Genomic DNA, 13,891 nt, shown 5'->3' on the forward strand with positions numbered 1-13,891 from the left:
TAAAAAATGCTGGGTTAAATACAACCCAGTGCTGGGTAAAATAGGGACAAACCCAGCAATTGGGCTGTTTTGACCCAGCGGTTTGATTAAATGTTTAACTCAACCTTCTGGGTAGTAACCCAACCGCTGGGTCAAAACAGCCCAATTGCTGGGTTTGTCCCTATTTTACCCAGCACTGGGTTGTATTTAACCCAGCATTTTTTAGAGTGTAGACATGCAGTCATAGTGGACCCTCGTGTTAATTTCGCCTCGGCTCATTTGCATACGAGCGTTTAGCGCTTGCATTTCAAACAGCGTGCGATGATGAGAATGGTGCCATTGTGTGAAGTTGTCACATCAGTGTTTTGCTTGTTTCATCTGATATACAATAGTGCGGAAACTGAGAACAGCAAAGACGACTGAAGCTGCTGATTGATTGCTGATAAAATAGTGTTGCTTCTGATGAGCCGCGTATGATCAGGCAAATAAATAGAGCGATAGAACCATCGATGTGAAGCGTGCTGTTGCTGATCGGCGCTAATGATATATGGCTTATGCTGGCGAATATGGAAGGCAGACGTTTGAAGAGTGCGATGCGAACTAATATCAATGGGAATTGATTAATAACAAATAACGGCGCGCTGATCAAGCAGCGAGTGAGATCTATGAAGGTTATTATGTCAAAGTGCTGCAGCCTCATTCCACATAAGCTGAGATGTGTTTGCCCTACAGAAAAATGTTGTTTCTGGGGATTTAACCCTTTGAGGTACTGACACATTGTTCTTTTACAATACTGTGTTTGTTTATGCTGCTGTGCATTTACGTAAGCAAGGTTTAAATGATATGAATAACACCTATATCGTGTTATTATGTTGTAGAACTGATTGTAGTTACTTTGTAATTAATTATTATATTAAAGTGATATATCATTAACATATTATTACGTCTGATAATACTATGTAATAATTAAAATAATAATAATAACGTGATATCTGTAGGATGCCCTGTAAAAAGTGTACTGTATTTATATAGCTATTTCTAACTGAGCTGACCATTAAAAATGATTTTTGTTTGTGGAAGCTAATGTAGTCCGGATGAGTCATTCATAAATATTACAGATGGTTTTTACTGATGATGATGATTATTATGTTTTTTGATGTGTCCAGTGGTTAATATTTTTATTGACTTTAATTTTAATACAATGATAACTAAATAATAATAATAATATGTGATATTTCAGGGTACTCCGTAAAAAGTGTAACTGCATTTTTATAACTATTTTTACCTGAGCATTAAAGTCATAAATATTACAGATTGTTTTTTTTAAGGATAATGATTATTTTCATGTTTTTGTATGTCCAGTGGCTAATTTTTAATATGAAAACAAAACAATTATTATGCTACATAAGTAAAATGATTTTAATGTAGTAATAATAATAATAATAATAATTTCTTATATATATATATATATATAGCAAGCGAACTAAATGTCATGCATTGCAAACGTCATGCAAATAATTTATGCAAACAACACAATAAAAACAGTTCATGAACAGTAATTTTCTGTTAAATACAGATTGTTTATTTATAGTTTTTCTATTTCTGATATTAACTGATAACTATTTAAAATAAGATAACAATAGAACATTGTGAATACTGGTGAAAACTATTGGTTATACAAATGATCACTTTATCTCATATATAACTTATTGCTGTTGCTACAGAACTAATATTATTTTTTACTACAAATAAAGCATGTTTTGATAAAACAGTGTCTACATGACAGTGTGTAAAGCTTTCCCATCCATTGTGCTTTATAGCAATTGTGTTGCAACTGCTATTTTAACAAAGCAGCACAGCTGCGGTCTTACATGGGTAATGTAACAAGGTTTGTACCTGTTTTATCTCGCACTGCTCATGTAATCACCGATCCCAAATACAAAAAGACAATCTGCTGTGTGTGAACCTCTACTGTTCTACTGTCCTCCCCCCGTGGAGTGGAGGATCAAATAGCCTTTTCAAAATAATCAACTGGTTCTGTGTGAAGCCCTGTCGAAATGTCAAGGTTACTTTGCTGAATTATTATCAATATTTGGTGGAAACATACACCGTTGCCAGCATCGACCTTGAAAACATGGTGTTTACACAATGTAACGAGGTGTTATTGAGGAAAAGCATTAGTCTTAATGCACTGTTTGTTCAGTTGATCAGAGCCCTGTCCTCTTTCCAACTTGCCACCGGCCTCCCTCCCTTCCCCCACTCAGCAGCAATGCCAATTATTTGCTTTTCAAATTTATTACGCATTCATGACTGCTGATCTTGAAACGGCCTGAGAGATAGGATTACTAGCCAAGAACAATGCTCTGCTCTTAGGTATACTTCACAGTTTTGAGAATATAGGGCATTTTGTTAGCTGTTAGTCATTTTTGGGAACTGTTTTTAGGAGTAATAGCATATACTTATTAACATACTAACTATACTAAGTAGACCTAATCAGGGACAGTCGATCCAAAAATTAAAATTCTATGGAATACTATAGAAGTCAATGGCTACCGTCAAATGTTTGGTTACCAACATTCTTCAAAATATTTTCTTTTGTGTTCAACAGAAGAAAGAAACTCATGCAGGTTTGCAAAAGAAGATAATTTGAAGAATGCTTGTAACCAAATAATTGCTGGGTAGCTATTGACTTCCACAGTATGGAAAAAATACTATGGAAGTCAATGGCTACCGTCAACTGTTTGGTTACCAGCATTCTTCAAAATATCTTAATCTGTGTTCAACAGAAGAATAAAACTCATGCAGGTTTGCAAAATGAGATATTTTGAAGAATGTTGGTAAGTAAAATTTCTGGTAGCCATTGACTTCCATAGAATGGAAAAAAATACTGTGGTATTCAATGGCTGCCAGCAGCCTAACATTCTTTAAAATATCTTCTTTTATGTTCAACAGAAGAAAGAAATGCATAAATGTTTTAATTTGAGGGTGAATAAGTGATGACACATTTTTCATTTTTTGGGGAGAACTATCCCTTTAAATTGTGTCTGATTGGCTGACTAACAGAAGTATGTCAGTTCCAAAATATATCCAGCTTTGTCAGAGAATAGGGTTGCAAAATGAGTTAATGTTGTGTAACGTGTTCATTTAAACACAATGCAGTGTTGTGTGCATCTTATTTGTTGTAATATTGAGTATGGAGTGTACTTGTTTTACACATGTCCTTACAAGTATTGTGCAAAAAAGTGAAGAATGTCCACCACCCTTTTGTGCATTCCCAGTGTAGTTGCTAAATGAGACATGGTGCATTTAAATAACAATGTGATTAAGTGTCAGCCAAAGCACCTGCAGTAATGTGAGCTTCAGATGCACTCAGCAGATTGTCCAATTAAATTACATTTGCATTTGCAGCGAATAACCCGAGCGACCGCTGATAAAGTTAATCAACTATCAAAGAAATTGCCATGCATTTGCAGAGGCTGCACTATACTGTGTTAATGGTACAATAATAGACATGTTTTCTATTTACGAGAAGAGAGTCGACATCAGTGGTTCTCAATTGATGGGTCACGACCCAGAAATGGGTCACAGTTCTGTTCGCAAAGAGTGTGTAAAAACTTTATAAATGCAAATAATAAAATGTAACTTAGCATTTCATTGTGTGAAATTAGTGTAGAAAATTAAATCAAATTATCAACTTTTAAAAGGTCAGAGAAAATGCTTCCCATATTTTTTTCATGCAAATTCTGTCACCTATGAAGCTAGCCAAATTAGACAGATGCCAAGGTTGCCTCTGGGAAAGCTACAAAAAGAAAATACGACCCAGACTACACTGGTGTGTGCTGTTATTATTGGTTAGTTTGATGTTAAAAATATATAAAATATTCATATATAAATATTTGTATAAATAGTTTATAAATATAAATATTTATATTAAATATTTTATATTGTTAAATTTGAAAACACACACACACACACACACACACAGTTTTAAATAAAATAAAATAAAAATATGTATGAATAAATATTTTTATGTTGTTTAATTTATATATGTACATTTATAAATAATATAAAAAGAATACAAATAATAAATTTTTATGCATATTTATTATTATTTTATTATTATTAATTCATCTATTATTATATTCATAAAAATAAAAAACACTTCAGTCTGACATTGTTTATGCTAAACGTTTTTGGTCCTGTTGGGCTGCCGCTTGATGTTTATTTTTAAATCCTGAAGCAAAACCAGTGGAGAGCCACTGATCTGACAAGTTCCTCTTGAATATAAACCGTTTGAACTTTAGATCAACATTCAGTCTTATTTGAATGCTCAGCAGCAAAGACTTTTACATAACACGACTGGCAATGTGCTAATGTTTAGCGAGCGTGTGTATGCAAACAGGAAGGTATGCGAGTACTCTTGTGTGATAAAACAGGGCCACTCTGCAGTTGCCTTTTTGTTTCTACACCCAGGTGATGTAATTTCCCCTCTGGCTGAGGTTAGTCATTCATTAGAAGGATAGCAGCGGCTGAAACAGCAACAGGCCTGCAGTGATCTCTTTCTGGCAGCCAGCCGATAAAATTTAACACTTAGATTTTGTGCCTAGAGAGGGCAACATAACACTCCTGTGAAGACATGCAGTTTTTGCTTTTTTGAATCGACTTTTTTTGCCCTGCTGGGCCAACAAATTCTTGGGTGTACAGTCTTACTGTACTCTGTAGCACTGGCGTTCGGCTCGGCTTCACGCGGATCTGTTTGTTTCTAATTATATTTCCTCTTGTCTTTCATCTCATTTAATCTGTCCTAGAGCAGAAAATGTTTTTTTTTTCTTCCCAGAAATAAAGATACAGAATACTCCCTACCATAGCCAATATTTAATTTGTGATTGTATTTCACAGAAAATATGTGTCATTTTTGAGGGAGGAATTGCTTTGGCAAGAGCTCAGCACTGCTCTCACAGTTTTTCAGTCTTTAATTGGACCCAATTGTTCTAGAGTCCCTTAGCTCGTAATATCATTGTTTTAGTATGTGTGTGAGAGCGAGAGAGAGAGAAGGGTTTTAACGCTGTGTGCACTGGCAATACTCTTGAATAGCATTTATGTGACATAAGAGCAGAACTAAATGGGGTTGGTGCTTATAAATAGATTGCATATCAGATTCCAGCAAGCACTGTACACTTTGTCTAACAGTTTGCATATCCATACGAAACCTCCAGTACTGTGCATGTATAAACCATGTGTAAGTAAAGATAATGGCTGTGTGTGCAAATATTCTTGCAAATTTCCCTTTTTTTTTTTTTTGAGTGCCAGGAGCTTGAAAGGATCCAGGGAAGGGCGCTATAATGTCTTATTAGTTGCTTCTTTCAGCTGTTATTTGAATTACAAACCTGAAGATTCAGAGTTGCGCAGAAAGCGTGTGGTAGCGATCCAGACACATCTCTGCTGCCTGGCATCAGTCCATGTTTGTGTTTGAATCCCTAAGACATATTTATAGTTCAAATTAAATCAGCACTCCTCTTGTAGGTAACATTCCATAACATGTTGTTTACTTTCCCGTGGCGGTTCACGTTAGGGATGTGCAAAACTACATATTTTCATAATTGACTAGGCAGTGACTAGGTCTTAAAGACATACTTCACCTATATATATATATACGTAATTAGTTACTTTTTAGGGAGTAACGCAATATTGTAATGCATTACTTTTAAAAGACTTGTAATGTTTCTTAAAGAAGTCTCTTATGCTCATCAAGGCTGCATTTATTTGATCAAAAATACAGAAAAAAAACAATAATCTTGCAAAATGTTATTACAATATAAAATAATGGTTTCTATTTTAATATGCTTTAAAATATAATTTATTTCTGTGATGCAAAGCTGAATTTCCATCAGCCATTACTCCAGTCTAAAGTGTCACATGATCCTTCAGAAATCATTCTAATATGCTGATATATATGAAGTTCTGTTATTATATGCTTGGAACATATACTAGCACTCAAAATGTTTAGAATATTTATGATTTTTAAAAGGTTTTTGAAAAAGTCTCATGGTCACCAAGGCTGTGTTTATTTGATCAAAAATACAGTAAAAATAGTAATGTTGTGAAATAATATTACAATTGAAAAAGTATGTTACTTTTTTTTTTTAATCTTACTAAAGTTTTTTTTTTTTTTTAGCACCAAATCAGCATATTAGAATGATTTCTGAAGGACCATGTGACACTGAATACTGGAGTAAGCTTAGCCAACACAGGAATAAAAATGTTAAAAAAATTGTAATAATATTTCACAAGTTTTTATTGTATTTTTGATCAAATAAATGCAGCCTTGATTAGCGTAAGTGTTTCAAAATCTTTTAATTATTACAAACTTTTGACCAGTAATGTAAAAGGAGATATTTAGCAGAATGTTCAAGCTGCTTTTTTTTTTTTTAAAGCCTGTCACATTTTCCGTTGTTCTGCAGATTTCAACAGGAATCCATATAATCTGGAATTTGCGTGAGAGGATGAAAGATTTCCCCACATAGATTTCGCAACTGGTTCAAGTTGGACATGGCGATTCGAAGTGACTTGTGTGTGAGCTGTGCTTCATATATGCGCTACTGACAATAGACTTACTTGCAAAATTTTGTCGAAATTTCACTGGCCGCACCTTACAGTGAAAGTGGATCTTCACCTTAAACCTTTTATCACTCTAAACCAGGGGTGTCAAACTCATTTCCTGGAGAGCTGGAGCCCCGCAGAGTTTAGATTCAACTCTAATTAAACACACCTGATCCAACTAATCAAGTCCTTCAGGCTTATTTGAAAACTACATGGTATGTGTGTTGGAGCAGGGTTAGAACAAAACTCGGCAGGGCCCCGGCCCTCCAGGAATTGAGTTTGACACCCCTGCTCTAAACTATCACAAAAAAAAACACAAATTTTGGATTATGCACAATAAGCAACATTAACTGCTCACAGTGGGATATCTGAATTGTCTTTAAATATATTGGACGGTGGATTTGTATACAAGAATAATTTAGTCAGTTATGGTGCTGTAAATGTGGTGAATTTACAGACACAACTTCTTGGAGACTTTACCGTGCTGGCAGTATAACGGAGTGATAAAGCACAAAGCCGCTTTTCATCTCTAAATTTATCCTTTTCAAAGAACTGCTGCCAAAAATATTCAATTGGAAAAAAATACAGCTAAAATAGTCAACCTTGGTTGATGGACAACACTTGTTTGTTGAAACATGATTATTTGAACTTTTTAACCCCAGTGTGTGGTTGACATTGATATTTCTTGTTTTTCTTTAACCTTCATCTGAGCGTTACGAACAAACATTTGTATTGTCTCTCAAAGCTCTCGCGTTTCATGACAAATGGGTTTAATTTTGTAAAGCAGTGTCATCATATTTCAGAGCGGCCCATTCTGAAGCAGCGCAGCTCTTCCACGTCCAATCAGCGCGCTGCTCGACTCACTCAAACAAACGGCTGTTGTTGGCGTGTTGTAAAAGGAACTGAATTAGATTCAGGAGAGATTTCAGTTGCACATCTGCAAGTTATTTCTGAATCAGTTCATGCCTCTTTGACAGCGACTGTGCTAATTGCAGCAGAATGGAGCCGCGGGTCTCGTCTTCAGTGTGAATGTGCAAAACAGACGTTTAATGCAACACTGGAGTTTTGAGATGAGAAAATAAACGGTGACAATTTGTGTCTATACTTGGGAACTTGTGACGTCAATGACGTTGTTAAGTTAAACCTTACACTCTAAAAAATGCTGGGCTAAATATAACCCAGCATTGGGTAAAATAGGGACAAACCCAGCAATTGGGCTGTTTTGACCCAGCGGTTGGGTTAAATGTTTAATTTTAACCCAGCGCTGGGTTATATTTAACCCAGCATTTTTTAGAGTGTAACGTCGGTGAAAGTTTACCTAAAGAGAGCAATCAAATGTATTCATTCAAGTGATCTTTCGTACTAGCTGGCTGATGCTAATGCTTGTACAGTCTAGTTTATTCACTCAAATAAAGGAAATAATCGAATGAGATAAAGTAGCGTTCATTTCTAAAGTATTTATTTTAATAGATTATCCAAGAATAGGTTTTAGCGTTTAATTTATAAATAATTTGTATTGAATATACAGAGAAAATGGCTTTATTGTGATTATATTCTTTTGCCATGATATAAAAATTATATTAAGGCTGTAAGATTGCCTTCATACCATTAATTCCTAGGTTTAAGTGTGCTTTGATTGTGATAGGAATATTAGTAAATGTTAGCAAGTTTGTACAACAGCGTTAGCTATGTGCAGTTAAGCATTAGCTGTTGTTTACATGCATAGTAATTAGGGACATCCAATATTAAGTGGTATTAAGAAAATCTCTGGGTGTTTTCATAAACGGAAGAATGGATTAACACAAGATTGAATTGTATACTTTGATTCCTTTCCTGCCTTTATGCAGCCGAGCGCCGCTTTCTTATAGTCTTCTATGTTAAGTATGACAAAAATGAGCTTGGATAGGTGAGATACTTTGAATATTTGCAATATATTTTTCAAAATAATTCTGATGTTGATAATTTATTTGATTATTATTATGTTTCCTTAAGAGTGTGTTTTAGATTTTAGAGTTTTAGATTTAGTTTGATGTATTTTCTGTGCAATGAACAGGTTAAAAACTTTCATTTATTGACTGATTTGCATCATATTTTTTTTTAGGCATTAAAATGTTGTGGTGACAAAATGCAGGTAAATACTGATGTTTATACTGTGTATTGTTAATATGCATATAAATGGTAATAATTCAGTATTAATCATTCTTGCATTCAGTTGTTGTTGTTTTTTTAGATTTAGATTGGAAAATAATGGATGTTTGGCTAAAATAATGTGTCTGAGTGCCATTTTCTTATAGTCTTCTACACTATAGGCTGACAAAAATTACTTTGGATATTATCAAAAAATGTTATTTAAATATTTGCCATATACTCTTCACAATGAAAATTGAATGAAAATGAAAATGTATTTGGTTATTAAGTTTCCGGAAGAGTGTGTTATTAGTTTTGATTTGTATGCGAATATAAAATAATTTAGATAAGGAGGTTTTAATAGAATCTCCTATTTTAGAATTGAATTTTAGACGTTTAAGGTTTGATTCATTTCAATCTTAAATTGCAATCTTAACTCAGTGACCGATTTGCCTCATGCCATTTTTCTTGTATTAAAATGTTGTTGTAAATATTGATGCTTATACTGTGTATCGTTAATATCCATATCAATAGAAATAATTCAGTATTCAACATTTTTTATAAGTTGTACCGCCCAGTCCTAGTTTCTAGTTTGAGTTCAGAGTGAGATCAGTTATTCAAGCTGAGTTCTTGATTTAACTTATAACTGGACTTTAAAAGACTTCATAAGAATCTGCAAGGCCCTTTTTTTCACATTAGCAGGTCAATAATTAAATCGACATGCAAGCAGGTGTACAAATCTGCGGTGACCTGGGGAATTCTTGAGCTGACCCCTGAATCAGCGGAGTGAGACGGGCTCAGCATAACTCTGGTTCAGAGGCTTCGCCGTCTGCAACCCTTCACTCTGCTTCTGAAAGACCCATAAAGTGTAATAAAAAGAAGGCGAGTATAAATCCAAAAGTAAAGCAAGGAAATCTGTAAAAGCTTTTGATTGATCTTTATCATAACATCACTTAATAATAGAAGGGAAATGCAGTCTTTTCAGTTTTTTTTTCCTTTTATTGTTTTATTTGTATCCTCCTAAATGAATTTACACAATGAAGCAGTATTTCAATCAAAGCAGTGAGGCGCAGTCAGAGCTTCAAAGCGGCGGAGCAGGGCACTTGATCTCATAGTAAAGTTTGTTGTGTTGCCATCAGGATTAACAGTGTTTGACCCACTTAGATTTATATACGTGTGAAAACAGATGCCTCTGTGCTCAGATGGTCATTATGGAGAGGCTAGATTCATTTTTCTGCTGCAAACATTTGGAGGTGTGCAGCCGTTTTCTATTTACACCCATAGTGGATGAAAAAAGGTCATCTAAATTAGTGGTTCTCATATAGTTTTGCTTCAGGAACCAGTTTTTAAATTGGAGTTGACATCTAACACAGTACCAAAATGAAAAGTAAACAAAAGACATATGGAGTTTTTAATTGGCATTTATTTTATTTTATTCTTTTTTTTTATTCTTATTATTTTTTATTATTTAATTTTATTGTAATTAATTCGACTTTTTATTCTATTTTTATTTATTTTTATAATTTTATTATTGTATTTTTATTTTGTTTTCTACATTTTTCTTTTTGAACTTATTTTTTATTTATTTTTATTTTTTACATTTTATTTTATTTTTGATTTAGTTTAGTTTTTTCTTATTAATATTTTTCTTTTTAAACATATTTATTTATTTATTTGTTTATTATTTCATTTCATTTATTTTTTATTTTATTTAAATTTATTATTTTTTATTATATCATTTCATTTTATTTTAAACTATTTTATTTTTATTTATTTTATTAATTTATTATTGTTTGCATTTTGTTTTTACTACCAATATTTATTATTTATGTTTTTTATCTTGTTCTTTATTTCTTTTTTTAATTGTATTATTTTTTTGTGTTATTTTATTTTATTTTGCTATCCCAACTATGCTCCGTTATATAGTTAATGCAACTATATAATGGTGCATAGTTAGGATAGCAAAATAAAATAAAATAAAATACAAAATAAAATATTATTGTTTGCATTTTTTTTACTCTTTTCTTATTGTGTTTATGCTTCTTGCTCTTCCATTTGTGGGTCGCGACCCACCAGTTGAGTTTCTACTGGTTTCACCTGCAGTATTCTGCATTGCATGGGAATGCTATGTAGACATAGAGGAATGCATACATGCCCCGTTGCAAGGAAATCATAGATAACGCGTTCATATCCTTTCATTTGTGGCTTTTATTAAGGCCTAACCCCCTTGACTTTGTACCTCTTGGTAACTTCATAAACCTTTTCATATGGTGCGGTTAAGTACACTGAGGTAAAGTTCCATTTTCGTCCCATTACTCTGTCTGTGCAAGAGATAAATTGTTTGCTTGACATCGTGACAATGGGACCTATTCTATGGAACCAAGAAAAAAAAATCTGAAACCTAAAAAGAAACAGCCCTACTTAAAGAGGACGTAATTAGACGTGGTCTGTTCAGCAGAAAGTTGGTGCTGCCTGCAGATCCGGCAGAATGTAGCACTGAACAGAGAAGAAACAAAGAAATGAACTATATTCTAGTGTTGCAGTGCAGGTATTCCCTCTGATCTGTGCTGTACGGTGGCCGAGAAGTGCAAAGCAAATCACAATTCTGAAAACAAAATAACAAATTACAAACGCAAATGCAGGCAAAAGACGGGATCGAACCCGGGTCGATCGTGTCAAAAGCCAATGACACGCGCTTATCCATCTGCACCACTGGAGCTGATGATTTACAGCCACTTTTAACTAAATTTAAATAGGCACCCTGTATTTTTTATTCCATAGTAAGGGCAATTAATACAATACATTTAAACTGAGCTACTTTAATACCATCTCCGAACTTTCTACCACGACTCTGCTGTTCTTCGGCTGGTTCTTCCCTGTATACGTTGATTGACAGATGTCTCGTCCAGTCAGCGGTGAGTAATCCCAAACCAATGGCGCTGTCTCAAACTATACCTACCTCTTCCGGTTTGTCTGATTTGTCCTTGTGTTTTCTGACTTGTTAATTTGTTTTCGGATTTGTTGTTGTGTTTTCTGACTTGTCATTTTGTTTTCGAATTTGTCATTGTGTTTTTTGACTTGTTATAACGTTTTCTGAATTGTTATTTTGTTTTTTAGACTTGCATTTGCGTTTGTAATTTGTTATTTTGTTTTCAGAATTGTGATTTGTTTTGCACTTCTCGGTCACCGTAGTGCTCACTGCTATTGGGTCAAACTTGGGAAACTTAGCCAAACAATGCAGAGGAAGCATTCAGTGAATTTTCTCAGCGTGCTGAACGGTGCAGTGGAGTCAGTCAAAAGTGCATGATCCAGTGCTCTGCCAAATACGAACACATCTGTTCCCCAGATTCCCTGTATAACTGGGACCGTTCTGTTATTGTGTGCCAGGTCACAAGCAAAGCTCCTGCTTAACTTTTATAAACGTATAAAGCAAGCAAGACTGCTTGGAGAAGTCATTGTAATGCCTTAGTGCCGTGATGCATTAAAATGGAATTGCACTCCAAATTACAACATTTTGAATTACAACCTGCGCAAGATACATATTAGAAGGAAGAAATGCCTCTCTGGTTGGGGCTGTGCTTTTTTGTGTTTTGCCTTAGGCTATGTACATTGAACCCAATACTGATTTGTTTTTCAAATCCGATCTTTATGGCTGTTCACAATGTCATTTTGCAAGTAATGAAATCGGATTAGTTTGTTTGTGTGGAGTCCAATTTTTGGTAATGGGTCATTATGTTAAAGAACAAGAGGGATTTTTACAAACCTAGTTTAAAACTCATGTGCCAAGAAATTTACACTTTGTATTCATGATGGGTTTGAAACATTTTTGTACAGTTTTCAAGAAAAGTTCTAGTTTAATGACTCTAAAAATGTTATGTGGTCTTACCATCAAGCAAAAAGTAATAACATTTTTTATTACTTAAACCTTGAATCAGTTAGTGTACACATCTTAATCATTATTTTCATAAAAAGTTTTGAAATATGCAATAATGATCAAAAGTTTGAATAAAAAATTTAAATGTTTTTAAAATAAGGCTGCATTTATTTGATAAAAAATACAGTAAAAACAGTAATATTATGAAATATTACATTTTAAAAAACTTCAAAAGATAATTTAATCCTGTGACGCAAAACTGAATTTTCAGCAACCATTACTGCAGTCTTCAGTGTCACATGATCCTTCAGAAGTCATTCTAATATGCTGATTTCATGTTCAGAAATTATTATTGGGGCACAATTATTAATTGTTATTATTATCATAGTTTTTGCTGCTTAATATTGTTGTGAAAAACAAAAGAGCAGCATTTATGTTTGAATGTTTGAAGTAGAAATCTTTTATAACATTGTAAATGTCTTCACTGTCACTTTTGATCATTTTAATGCATCCTTGAATAAAAATATTACTTAAAAAAAAAAAAAAACTTTTTTACCCCAAACTTTTGGATGATACAAGAGACTTTATCTGATATTTTAAGAGCCTTATTAACCTTATTAACATTTGTTTGGTGCACACAGAGAGGGGCACAATTGAGAAATATGGTCAATGTTTTCATTAAAGGGGTCATATGATGCGATTTCAAGTTTTCCGTTCTCTTTGGAGTGTTACAAGCTGTTCGTGAATACATAAGATCCCTAAAGTTGCAAAGACTAAAGTCTCAAACCCAAATAAATATTCTTTATAAAAGTTTAGACTGGTCCACGCCCTCCTAAAATGCCTCGTTCAAACACGCCCCCACATGTCTACGTCACTGTGTGGGAAGATTTGCAAAACACCGCCCAAATGTTCACGCAAAGAATGAAGGCGTAACTTTATTGTTGCTGCCACCGCCGTCGCCATGTTGTGAAGATGCTGTGTGTTTCGTTGCGAGAGCGAAAATACTTTGTTTGGTCTTCCAAAAGAGGACACGACTAGAAATCAGTGGTTAAGTTGTATTTACAACACTGTTCCAGAACACGTCAACCCAAATATTCAGATGTGTGCAGCACATTTTATGGAGGACTGTTTCCTGATCCTGGGAGAGTAGACAAGAATGCCGGCTGTTCTGACTCACAGTCTGTAAGGACGTTTTCATATTTAAAGGATTTGCCACTGATGATTCAAACGTGAGTTTTGAGCAGTGTAGAGTAGCGATTGTTGTTTATCATTTCTCCAATCACAAATGCAGACATGGTTTTATGTTTACGC

The 13,891-nt window shown here is 34.1% G+C and overlaps 1 protein-coding gene across 1 annotated transcript in view; it reads left to right on the top strand.

Moving 5' to 3' along the window:
* The window catches only part of LOC107695542 (AT-rich interactive domain-containing protein 5B-like), a 131,433-nt gene that overhangs the window by 887 nt on the left and 116,655 nt on the right, over positions 1-13,891 (top strand). The window lies entirely within an intron of this gene.

Source organism: Sinocyclocheilus anshuiensis, unplaced genomic scaffold (assembly GCF_001515605.1).
Source record: "Sinocyclocheilus anshuiensis isolate Anshui unplaced genomic scaffold, SAMN03320099.WGS_v1.1 scaffold466, whole genome shotgun sequence".
In the NCBI taxonomy this organism is placed as follows: domain Eukaryota; kingdom Metazoa; phylum Chordata; class Actinopteri; order Cypriniformes; family Cyprinidae; genus Sinocyclocheilus; species Sinocyclocheilus anshuiensis.